General features: G+C 39.8%; 1 protein-coding gene and 1 long non-coding RNA gene across 2 annotated transcripts in view; one reads left to right on the top strand and one right to left on the bottom strand.

The window, feature by feature from the left end:
* Positions 1-12,047, top strand: part of LOC138854946 (gastrula zinc finger protein XlCGF57.1-like) — an 89,895-nt gene that overhangs the window by 46,057 nt on the left and 31,791 nt on the right. The window lies entirely within an intron of this gene.
* LOC138854948 (uncharacterized) lies at positions 6,332-6,999 on the bottom strand. Its single transcript, XR_011394127.1, has 2 exons — positions 6,773-6,999; positions 6,332-6,620 (listed from the first exon to the last, which is right to left on the bottom strand). It is a non-coding gene; the product is annotated as an uncharacterized lncRNA (long non-coding RNA).

Below are 12,047 nucleotides of genomic sequence, written 5' to 3'. Positions count from 1 at the left end.
GGGGGTTGCGACTGTCAAGGGGTTAAAGGCACCTACTCAAATACGCTATTCCTAGCTCCAGCCAGCCCCATAGAAGTTACGCTCATCATAAACACCCTTAAAAACAAGGCAGGAGACATAACTTTCCTGCTTTTATGTACAAAAAAGCTCTTAAGCATTGTCACCAATTATTTCAACACTCTTTAACAAATCCATTGAATCATCTACCTTCCCAACAATCCTCAAAATGGCGAGGGTCACTCTGATCCACAAAGGAGGTGACCAAGCTGACTTGAGTAACTATAGACCAATATCTAACTTACCACTGCTCTCTAAAATCTTTGAAAAATTAATTCATAGTTGGATCTATTCCTACCTCATCTCACACAACATATTAAACCCTTGTCAGTTTGGATTCAGGAATAACAAAAGCACAAATGATGCTATCATACACATTCTAGAACTAATATATACAGCACTTGAAAAGAAAGAAGTCCCACTGGGAATTTTCATTGATTTACGTAAATCTTCCAATACAGTCGACCATGAGCTGCTGTACTCCAAATTAATGCACTATGGTATCAGAGGCCACTCCCTCAACTACCTAAAGTCATACCTTAGTAAGAGAACTCAATATGTGTATGCAAATGATGCAAACTCTTCCACCCAACCAATCACAGTAGGAGTCCCACAAGGAAGTGTCCTTGGACCAGTCCTCTTTCTCATCTACATCAATGATCTACCAAATGCATCACAGCTACTCAAACTCATATTATTTGCAGATGACACTACATATGTCTTTTCCCACCAAAACACAGTCGTACTGGCAAACACAGTCAATGCCAAATTGCAGAAAATATCTGCCTGGATGATGACTAATAAACTTACCCTGAATACTGATGAAACCTATTTCATTCAGTTTGGAAACAAAGCTGCAAATGATCCAAATAACATAACACTAAATGGATCATCAGTCACAAGACTCACAGAGGGAAAATTCCTAGGTATCCACCTTGACACTAGCCTTAAGTTCCAGACACACATACAGCAAATCACCAAGAAAATCTCCAAGACTGTAGGCATACTATCAAAGATAAGGTACTACATTCCACAATCAGCTCTCCTGGCACTGTACCATTCACTCATATACCCTTATCTTACATATGGAATTTGTGCATGGGGATCAACAACATCCAATCACCTAAAACCCCTAATAACCCAGCAAAAGGTAGCAGTAAGAATAATAATGAATTCCCACTCCTTCTAGCATACTCCACCAATTTTCAAAAGTCTGAATCTGCTCACCATTAAGAACATCCATACTTATTCATGTGCCTACTACATACACAGAACAATACACACAAATATAAACCCTCCACTCAAACTTCTCCTCACCAACCCAAACAGGACACATGACCACAACACAAGACACAAATCTTTTTTTGATGTACCTCGTGTCCATATCACACTGTGTAAAAACTCTATGCACATAAAGGGCCCCAAAATATGGAATTCATTACCAGAAGATATTAAAGTAACCCAGTGTGAAAATCAATTTAAGACTCTTCTCAAAAGCTACTTAATCACCCTAGACTAAACGCTAAATACTCAGTACACAATAATGTTAAGTTGGCGCATGATGCCTAGGCATAATAGAGGCTCTCTTTGCATTGCAACCCACTATTGTAAATACAAAGTCTCAATGTACTGTTTGCAAAGATTTTTTTTTTTAGATTTTGCCACCGAAGTGGCTAGTTTATTGTGCACCCCATATCCATCCTGTAGACGGTAGCGCGAGAGCATGTGGATACACAAAAGGCCTAGGAACTAGGCCCCAAAGGGTTAACAGGAATACATATGGATTTACATCTACATATCTATAGTTCACTTATCTGTTACAAGCAAATTTAGGAAATTTGCTTAGTATATCTGGTATCTTATTTTCATTAATAAGATATCTTGACATGTCACATAGGTTATTATACTGTCTGTCTCTGTATTCCTCAATAAGTGGACAATTAAGCACATAGTGTTCAAGAGAGTGACCATATGCCTGATCACATAATTTACATTTAGTTTGATCATCATCTGTGTGTCTCCCAAACTGCCAGAAGTACTTGTAACCAAGCCTAAGCCTGGCCACTACAACATCAGTCAGTCTGTTTACATTGCAAGTTGCTCCATAAACATACTTATCTACGTTCATGTTATCATAGTGGGTTATAGATCTACTCAGGCTTCTAACTGCATTCCTATAACAATCATCTTCATTATTTACTTCTCTCCTAATATTATTCCTAATGCTAGACACAGTTATACCAAAGTTATATTCTACATTCTCCTTCTGGATACTCTTCTTGGCTAACATATCAACTTGATCATGAAGGAGTAATCCAATGTGTGATGGGATCCATAGCAATTGTACATTAATTCCTTTGTCCCTAATTTTTGAGTATCTATACCTGGCTTCCCCAATGAGCATGTTGTTGGAGTCATTATATGAGCCAAGAGCCTTCAATGATGACATAGAATCAGTAATGATGATAGAGTCAAGCTCAGTGTCATAGGTTAGCTTTAGCGCCATTAGGATTGCAAACAATTCAGTTTGCAGTGTAGACGCCCAGTTGTTAATTCTTATGCCTAACTCAACAAATTTATTATCGTTCTTAACTAGGGAGGTGGCAACAAGAGCAGATGCAGCCCTGCCAGAAGACTCCTGTTTAGATCCATCAGTGTATATAACTTGTGATAACTTATTACTACCAGCTAGGCGAAAAATTTCTTCTTGAGCAGTTGCTCTAACAAGAGATTTAAGGAAGGGATTACTAGCAATGAGCTTCTTGGGAGGGACTTGTAGGTATGTGATATTAAATGAACACATCTTCCATGGAGGGGTGAAATGCTCTTGTTGCCTACAGTGATACAGTTCATGCAGGTTATAAAACTTAATGCAATTGCACGTTTTCACAATCCATTTAGATCTGTGTGTATTTACCTCTAGACACTGTCTTAGACAGTGTCTGGTTCGCTTCTCAACATTCTAATACCGAGTACAGTGTTAATTTCAACAATCCTATCACTGATACTAGAAATACCAAGCTCCTTCCTCATGTTAAGAACTTTTGTAGATCTGGGACAGCCAAGAATAGTCCTGAGAGCTTCATTTTGCATTAACTCCAAGGGTTGGAGGGAACTTTCTCTAGCTAATATCAACATGGGAGCAGCATAATCAATTAAGGACCTAACATAGGCTATGTACATCATTCTCACGATTCTCACATTAGCACCATAGTTGGGATTGTAGCCAGCAACAGCTTTGAGAGCATTTAGCCTAGCTTTACATTTCTTGTTTAGTTGTGGTATAGTGGATTTGTTAAAGGGTACATCTACACCAAGATATCTGTAAGTTTTAACGTAGCTAATGATTTCACCCTGCAAATAGATGGTTGGGGGATGTCGTTTGCTTGTTAATATCTTTGTTTTAGAGGAAGATATTATGAGGCCTAGTCGATTACAAATTGCTTGAACTTCATTAAGAATGGTATTCATCTTCTTATGCCCTGTTGTATGGATCATGATATCATCAGCATAGCTTATAGCTATATGTTTAGGTGAGGCAGGTAGAGCATTTAGGAGAGCATTAATCAGAATATTAAATAGCATGGGACTAAGAACTCCTCCCTGCGGTGTACCTAAAGACATTTCTTTAGAATCACTTCTGAAGCCTTGGTAAAGGACAGAGGATACTCTATTTGACAGGTATCCTATTATCCAGCAGAGTAAGCTACCACCAATATTCATTTTGGCTAGTTCATGTAGTATAACGGTTCTGTTTGTAATATCAAATGCAGATTTTAGATCAAGAAAAGTGGTAAAACTAGTAGAGGTGTGTGCAGTGAGAAAGGTGGAAATACAGTTCTGCACACTTTTACCTTTCATGAACCCATAGAGGTAGGGGGAAAGTTGATGTCTGATTCTGTAGTACAATCTGTTAAGCATCATTCTTTCAAAAGTTTTGCAAAGACAACTAGTTAAGGAGATCGGCCTAAATGTATCAGGCTGTTGGGGCTTAGGGATAGGCACAATGAGACTATTGGTCCAGGAAGTAGGAAGAACGCCCTCAATGTAACTGAGATTATACAGTGCCAACAAAGGGTTATCAGGCACGTGCCTTAGAGTTCTGAGAATATCATAGGTTATACCATCCTCTCCAGGAGCAGTTGATCGACCTTTGGTTAATGCATTATCTAATTCATACTCGGTAAAGAGGCAATCACTCTCATCAATATTTTGGCTCATAAAATTAATCAGTTTCAACATTTCTTCAGAAGTACTCTCTAAATTTTTTCTAATATGAGATGGAAGGCTTTCATGCCTGGATGTTTTGGACCAGTCATTTATGAGGTCATTTGCTTTTTCAAGAGGAAAGGGATGAGCAACATTGCCAGTCTTTTTCCTGGTTATTTTATTTATACCTTTCCAAGCCAAACTCAAAGGGGTGGACCTATTTAATCCACTAACAAACTGTTCCCATTCCTGTTGCCTAAGTTCTTCCTTTCTATTCCTTGCATTTGTTAGTGCAGCTTGGAACGTTCTGAGCAGGTCTGGGGTTCTACATTCACGGTATGCTTTACCAATCCTCCTAGCTGCATGTGTTAGATTGTGCAGCTGTGGATCATTATAGTATTTACATTGGTTTTTATTGTTATTTATAGTGGAGGGTCTTTGTTTCCTATTCCTGCCCACTTGATCTGTGAGAACACTCTCAATAGTGGTAATTAAATCATCAAAGACATAAAATAAATAAATAAATAAATTAATTAACATATGCTTCCTGTAAATGTATTCAGATATTTGGGAGTGGACGTGTCAGTGGATGGGTCTATGAAAGATGAGGTGAATCATAGAATTGATGAGGGGAAAAGGGTGAGTGGTGCACTTAGGAGTCTGTGGAGACAAAGAACTTTGTCCTTGGAGGCAAAGAGGGGAATGTATGAGAGTATAGTTTTACCAACGCTCTTATATGGGTGTGAAGCATGGGTGATGAATGTTGCAGCGAGGAGAAGGCTGGAGGCAGTGGAGATGTCATGTCTGAGGGCAATGTGTGGTGTGAATATAATGCAGAGAATTCGTAGTTTGGAAGTTAGGAGGAGGTGCGGGATTACCAAAACTGTTGTCCAGAGGGCTGAGGAACGGTTGTTGAGGTGGTTTGGACATGTAGAGAGAATGGAGCAAAACAGAATGACTTCAAGAGTGTATCAGTCTGTAGTGGAAGGAAGGCGGGGTAGGGGTCGGCCTAGGAAAGGTTGGACGGAGGGGCTAAAGGAGGTTTTGTGTGCGAGGGGCTTGGACTTCCAGCAGGCATGCGTGAGCGTGTTTGATAGGAGTGAATGGAGACAAATGGTTTTTAATACTTGACGTGCTGTTGGAGTGTGAGCAAAGTAACATTTATGAAGGGGTTCAGGGAAACCGGCAGGCCGGACTTGAGTCCTGGAGATGGGAAGTACAGTGCCTGCACTCTGAAGGAGGGGTGTTAATGTTGCAGTTTAAAAACTGTAGTGTAAAGCACCCTTCTGGCAAGACAGTGATGGAGTGAATGATGGTGAAAGTTTTTCTTTTTCGGGCCACCCTGCCTTGGTGGGAATCGGCCAGTCTGATAATAAAAAAAAAAAAAAAAAAACTCTCCAGGCTTCAAATATGAATTACAATTCTAACTTTGATAATTCTTGCCTGCAGGCCACCATGATACAACTTTGACATCATAATTTACATAAAATGTCCTGGCTCCGAAATGGCTGTGTCACTCTACTCTCTTAGGGCATTTAAATTGCACTGAAAAACAAAGCAGCTCTTGTGACAGCATGTATCTTCATACAAATTATGAAGCATGAGTGCAAATAATTAATATAGTATAAGGAAGGACACAGAAACTCACCTATACAAAAATATATCTATATATTAAGAAACTTCATAGGTAGTAGGTTGGTAGACAGCAACCGCCCAGGGAGGTACTACCCTCCTGCCAAGTGAGTGTAAAACGTAAGGCTGTAATTGTTTTACACAACGGTAGGATTGCTGGTGTCCTTTTTTCTGTCTCATGAACATGCAAGATTTCAGGTATGTCTTGCTACTTCTACTTACACTTAGGTCACACTATACATACATGTACAAGCACATATATACACACCCCTCTGGGTTTTCTTCTATTTTCTTTCTAGTTCTTATTCTTGTTTATTTCCTCGGGGAAATGGAACAGAATTCTTCCTCCGTGTCAGTGGAACGCCTTCCAACTGAACAAAAGAAATTAATGGAAAAATAAATAAAGAAATAACTTAGGAAAAAATGAGAATAATGATTTTTGAGAATTTTACTTAAAATTTAAATATAGTAAAAAAAATGGCCTTCAGTTCTTTGAGTTGGGCAGGAGTAGGTATGGCCCTGGATAGTTCCTCTGATGTTATTTATGTAGGTTATCCTGGGCAGATGGTAATCCGATGTTCTGGAATCTCCTACCACTTGGATGGAGCACAAGTAGAATAGGTAAGGGCCGGTAGTAGTAGAATAATGTTAATAAGTATTATTAACACACGTCTTGCCCCTTTATCTGGCGTCTATCCTGGAAGACCACGCCAGGAACAGAGCTGGTAATAAGAAAAAAAATAAACTGGTTACCCATAGTCATGATAATATAACATTTAAGAAAGAAAAAGAATGATAAATGCCAAAATCATTACTGGTAACCAGCAAACACTAGAAAAGAACAAACAGTAATACTCCTGGTAGATCACCCTACCTGATTAGGAGAAGAGTGGAGGTGAAGTGACTCTCCAAACTTCAATCCACACCAGGTAAGGTCAATATTACCAGGAGTAGAAACTTTAACAAATCGGACACCAGGAACTAGTTTTGCCCCAGCCCGCCAGAGGGGGGGGGTGTGCGCGCGCGCAACGTAACTCACTAATGGTTCCTGGTTGCCCGAACAACCTTAACCCCACTTACACCTACTTTTCCCTCACACTCCGTAAGCCATGCGTGTTGTAAGAGGCGACTAAAATGCCAGGAGGAAGGGGCTAGTAACCTCTTCTCCTGTATATATTACTAAATGTAAAAGGAGAAACTTTCGTTTTTCCTTTTGGGCCACCCCGCCTCGGTGGGATACGGCCGGTGTGTTGAAAGAAAGATTAAGTAACTTATATGCAATTTAAAAACCAGAACAAAAATCCACCACACTCCAGTTCACATTAGCTCACTAGCACATCAACAGGAAGGATCCATGACATACACCTCTCCCCTCCTCACTTCTGCCTGGTAGACTGGTAACCAGCAGGCACAAACACCATACAGTATTCTCTCATAAACAGGCCTCTGCATACTAGGGCCTTACAGAAAAACCCTGCGAGCACTAAAACACAAACACCTATGGTATACACTAAAAAAAACTTACCCAACACCAAATACTCACACCGCTACATCTTGCTTCCTCTGCTGTGTTTAACCTACTGCCTAAACACACCTCACCTCTTCTGACCACTCTGCCTGACTGACAGGAATAAAACACATCCAGATTCAGAATAATACTGGAGCTATAAAGCATTATTTTATATATATATATATATATATATATATATATATATATATATAAAGATATATATATATATATTTTTTATTTTTTTTTATTATCACACTGGCCGATTCCCACCAAGGCAGGGTGGCCCGAAAAAGAAAAACTTTCACCATCATTCACTCCATCACTGTCTTGCCAGAAGGGTGCTTTACACTACAGTTTTTAAACTGCAACATTAACACCCCTCCTTCAGAGTGCAGGCACTGTACTTCCCATCTCCAGGACTCAAGTCCGGCCTGCCGGTTTCCCTGAATCCCTTCATAAATGTTACTTTGCTCACACTCCAACAGCACGTCAAGTATTAAAAACCATTTGTCTCCATTCACTCCTATCAAACACGCTCACGCATGCCTGCTGGAAGTCCAAGCCCCTTGCACACAAAACCTCCTTTAGCCCCTCCCTCCAACCCTTCCTAGGCCGACCCCTACCCCGCCTTCCTTCCACTACAGACTGATACACTCTTGAAGTCATTCTGTTTCGCTCCATTCTCTCTACATGTCCGAACCACCTCAACAACCCTTCCTCAGCCCTCTGGACAACAGTTTTGGTAATCCCGCACCTCCTCCTAACTTCCAAACTACGAATTCTCTGCATTATATTCACACCACACATTGCCCTCAGACATGACATCTCCACTGCCTCCAGCCTTCTCCTCGCTGCAACATTCATCACCCACGCTTCACACCCATATAAGAGCGTTGGTAAAACTATACTCTCATACATTCCCCTCTTTGCCTCCAAGGACAAAGTTCTTTGTCTCCACAGACTCCTAAGTGCACCACTCACTCTTTTTACCTCATCAATTCTATGATTCACCTCATCTTTCATAGACCCATCCGCTGACACGTCCACTCCCAAATATCTGAATACGTTCACCTCCTCCATACTCTCTCCCTCCAATCTGATATTCAATCTTTCATCACCTAATCTTTTTGTTATCCTCATAACCTTACTCTTTCCTGTATTCACCTTTAATTTTCTTCTTTTGCATACCCTACCAAATTCATCCACCAATCTCTGCAGCTTCTCTTCAGAATCTCCCAAGAGCACAGTGTCATCAGCAAAGAGCAGCTGTGACAACTCCCACTTTGTGTGTGATTCTTTATCTTTTAACTCCACGCCTCTTGCCAAGACCCTCGCATTTACTTCTCTTACAACCCCATCTATAAATATATTAAACAACCACGGTGACATCACACATCCTTGTCTAAGGCCTACTTTTACTGGGAAAAAATTTCCCTCTTTCCTACATACTCTAACTTGAGCCTCACTATCCTCGTAAAAACTCTTCACTGCTTTCAGTAACCTACCTCCTACACCATACACTTGCAACATCTGCCACATTGCCCCCCTATCCACCCTGTCATACGCCTTTTCCAAATCCATAAATGCCACAAAGACCTCTTTAGCCTTATCTAAATACTGTTCACTTATATGTTTCACTGTAAACACCTGGTCCACACACCCCCTACCTTTCCTAAAGCCTCCTTGTTCATCTGCTATCCTATTCTCCGTCTTATTCTTAATTCTTTCAATTATAACTCTACCATACACTTTACCAGGTACACTCAACAGACTTATCCCCCTATAATTTTTGCACTCTCTTTTATCCCCTTTGCCTTTATACAAAGGAACTATGCATGCTCTCTGCCAATCCCTAGGTACCTTACCCTCTTCCATACATTTATTAAATAATTGCACCAACCACTCCAAAACTATATCCCCACCTGCTTTTAACATTTCTATCTTTATCCCATCAATCCCGGCTGCCTTACCCCCTTTCATTTTACCTACTGCCTCACGAACTTCCCCCACACTCACAACTGGCTCTTCCTCACTCCTACAAGATGTTATTCCTCCTTGCCCTATACACGAAATCACAGCTTCCCTATCTTCATCAACATTTAACAATTCCTCAAAATATTCCCTCCATCTTCCCAATACCTCTAACTCTCCATTTAATAACTCTCCTCTCCTATTTTTAACTGACAAATCCATTTGTTCTCTAGGCTTTCTTAACTTGTTAATCTCACTCCAAAACTTTTTCTTATTTTCAACAAAATTTGTTGATAACATCTCACCCACTCTCTCATTTGCTCTCTTTTTACATTGCTTCACCACTCTCTTAACCTCTCTCTTTTTCTCCATATACTCCTCCCTCCTTGCATCACTTCTACTTTGTAAAAACTTCTCATATGCTAACTTTTTCTCCCTTACTACTCTCTTTACATCATCATTCCACCAATCGCTCCTCTTCCCTCCTGCACCCACTTTCCTGTAACCACAAACTTCTGCTGAACACTCTAACACTACATTTTTAAACATACCCCATACCTCTTCGACCCCATTGCCTATGGTCTCATTAGCCCATCTATCCTCCAATAGCTGTTTATATCTTACCCTAATATATATATATATATATATATATATATATATATATATATATATATATATATATATATATATATATATATATATATATGTATGTATATATATATATATATATATATATATATATATATATATATATATATATATATATATATATATATATATATATATATATATATATATTTTAATATAGTACTCTGTAATATGTCAGTCCATTGCTTACCTTGTCAGCAGTTTAGTGGCTCGTCAGGAACACCATGCTTCAAGAAGCTTCATATATACTCCAGCATGTCTAAAACATTGCTGGGACCTATAAATACTTTGTATGTATGTGAGGGAAAAGCTCAACAGATAGGAGTAGCGAGTATATACTAACAATAGTTTGATTGCCGGCTACTTGTTAAGATAGGGGAAGTCTAGCTCCCGCTATCCCCCCCTTTTTCCCCCACCCCAAAAGTGATAGTTTGATTGCTGGCTGGTTGTTAAGGTAGGGTAAGTCGAGCTCCCGCTATTTCCCCCCCCCCTCGAAAGGTGACGTGTGGGACTCTGGTCAAACAGTAAGCCTTCACAAGTGGCGACCTTGCCAGGATTCGCTTGACTGAATCAAGATTCATCTCTATCTAGAATCTACCATTGGAACTTCAATGCCGCATACCACAGACGGTTACCACCAGCCATGAGTAATCATTCTCTATGGTAGGACTACAGTACAAGTATTTAAAAGATTTTGTGATTGTTATAGTCTCAATTTATTGTAAGTCAAGTCAAGGCAGGATATACTAGTTAATTCTGCCACGTTTTGTGAGCTTGAAACACTTTGGAGGAATAGACTCTAGGGACCTGAGATTTTCCAGTGACAATTTGTTTCATTGAGCTCTTTATTATATCAAGGGAACTGCCATAGGACACTCTTGATTTATTGGTGAGATGATTGGATGGTCAAGGGACCCCATTCTACTTACTGTTTGCTTGGAGCTAGCGTAGAACCCTTCGTTTTCATTAATACATATTGTTTAATTGAAGCAGGGATTGAGCCCTCTGGTTTACTTAGTTTGAGCGGAGAAGGAATTGAACCCTCCGTTTTCTTTAATACCCATTTCATTTTCCCCTGGTAGTTTAAGTAATTCTTGCAAGTATGGAGGAATCCCAGTTTTGGATGAATTCTGGAAGTAAGTTAGGAATAACAGGGAAAAATTTAGAAGCTTTCATTAGTGCTAAGATCCAGGAAAGAGAGAAAAAGGAGAGAGAGAGAATTGAAAGAGAAAGCCAAGAAAGACAGAAAGAGAGTGAGAAGACAAAAAATAGCGTGATAGACTTGATCATGAGGAAAGAGCTGGAGAGCGTGAGGAAAGAACTAGAGAACATGAATTAAGAGCTAGAGAACATGAATTAGGAGAGAGAGAAAAAGATTGCAAGCTCGAAAAAGCTCGCCTTAAATTAGAGAATAAAAAGTTAACTTTCACACAACAGCAATTAGAGGAAGGAGTAATGGAACAACGTGCAGTTAGTGCACATATTCCAACACTTTATTTACCTCCCTTCACAGAGAGGGAAGACATAACTTCATACATTATCAGGTTTGAAAATACCGCTACCCTCTGTGAATGGCCTGCTGACACCTGGGCTACCAGGTTAGGAATGTTATTTTATGGTACAGCTTTGAATATCTATACAACTTTGTCACAGGGTATCATATGTAATTATAACCTACTGAAGAAGGCAATCCTTAAAGCATATCAGAAAACCACAAATTCTTATAGGAAAGATTTCAGGTATGCCACCATACAGCATGGCCAAAACTTTCAGCAGTTACAGGTAACACTCTTTCGTTTGTTCGACTTTTGGATAGAGAGTTCAGGAATTGGTCGCAGTTATGAATCTCTTAGAGACTTCATGGTTGCTGACCAGTTCCTGACAGCTCTTCCCCACCAGATAAGAACATTCATTAGAGAACGTAACCTGATTAAATCTGAGGAAGTTGCTGAGGCCGCTGACTTGAATGCTGAGGCTCACAATTCTTATAAAGACCTAAAGGGATTGAACCCTAAGGGCA

The sequence above is a fragment of the Cherax quadricarinatus genome, chromosome 75 (assembly GCF_038502225.1).
Source record: "Cherax quadricarinatus isolate ZL_2023a chromosome 75, ASM3850222v1, whole genome shotgun sequence".
NCBI classification, from domain to species: Eukaryota; Metazoa; Arthropoda; class Malacostraca; order Decapoda; family Parastacidae; genus Cherax; species Cherax quadricarinatus.
The sequence above is the reverse complement of the archived record's forward strand: the minus strand, read 5'-3'. Positions and strand labels throughout refer to the sequence as shown.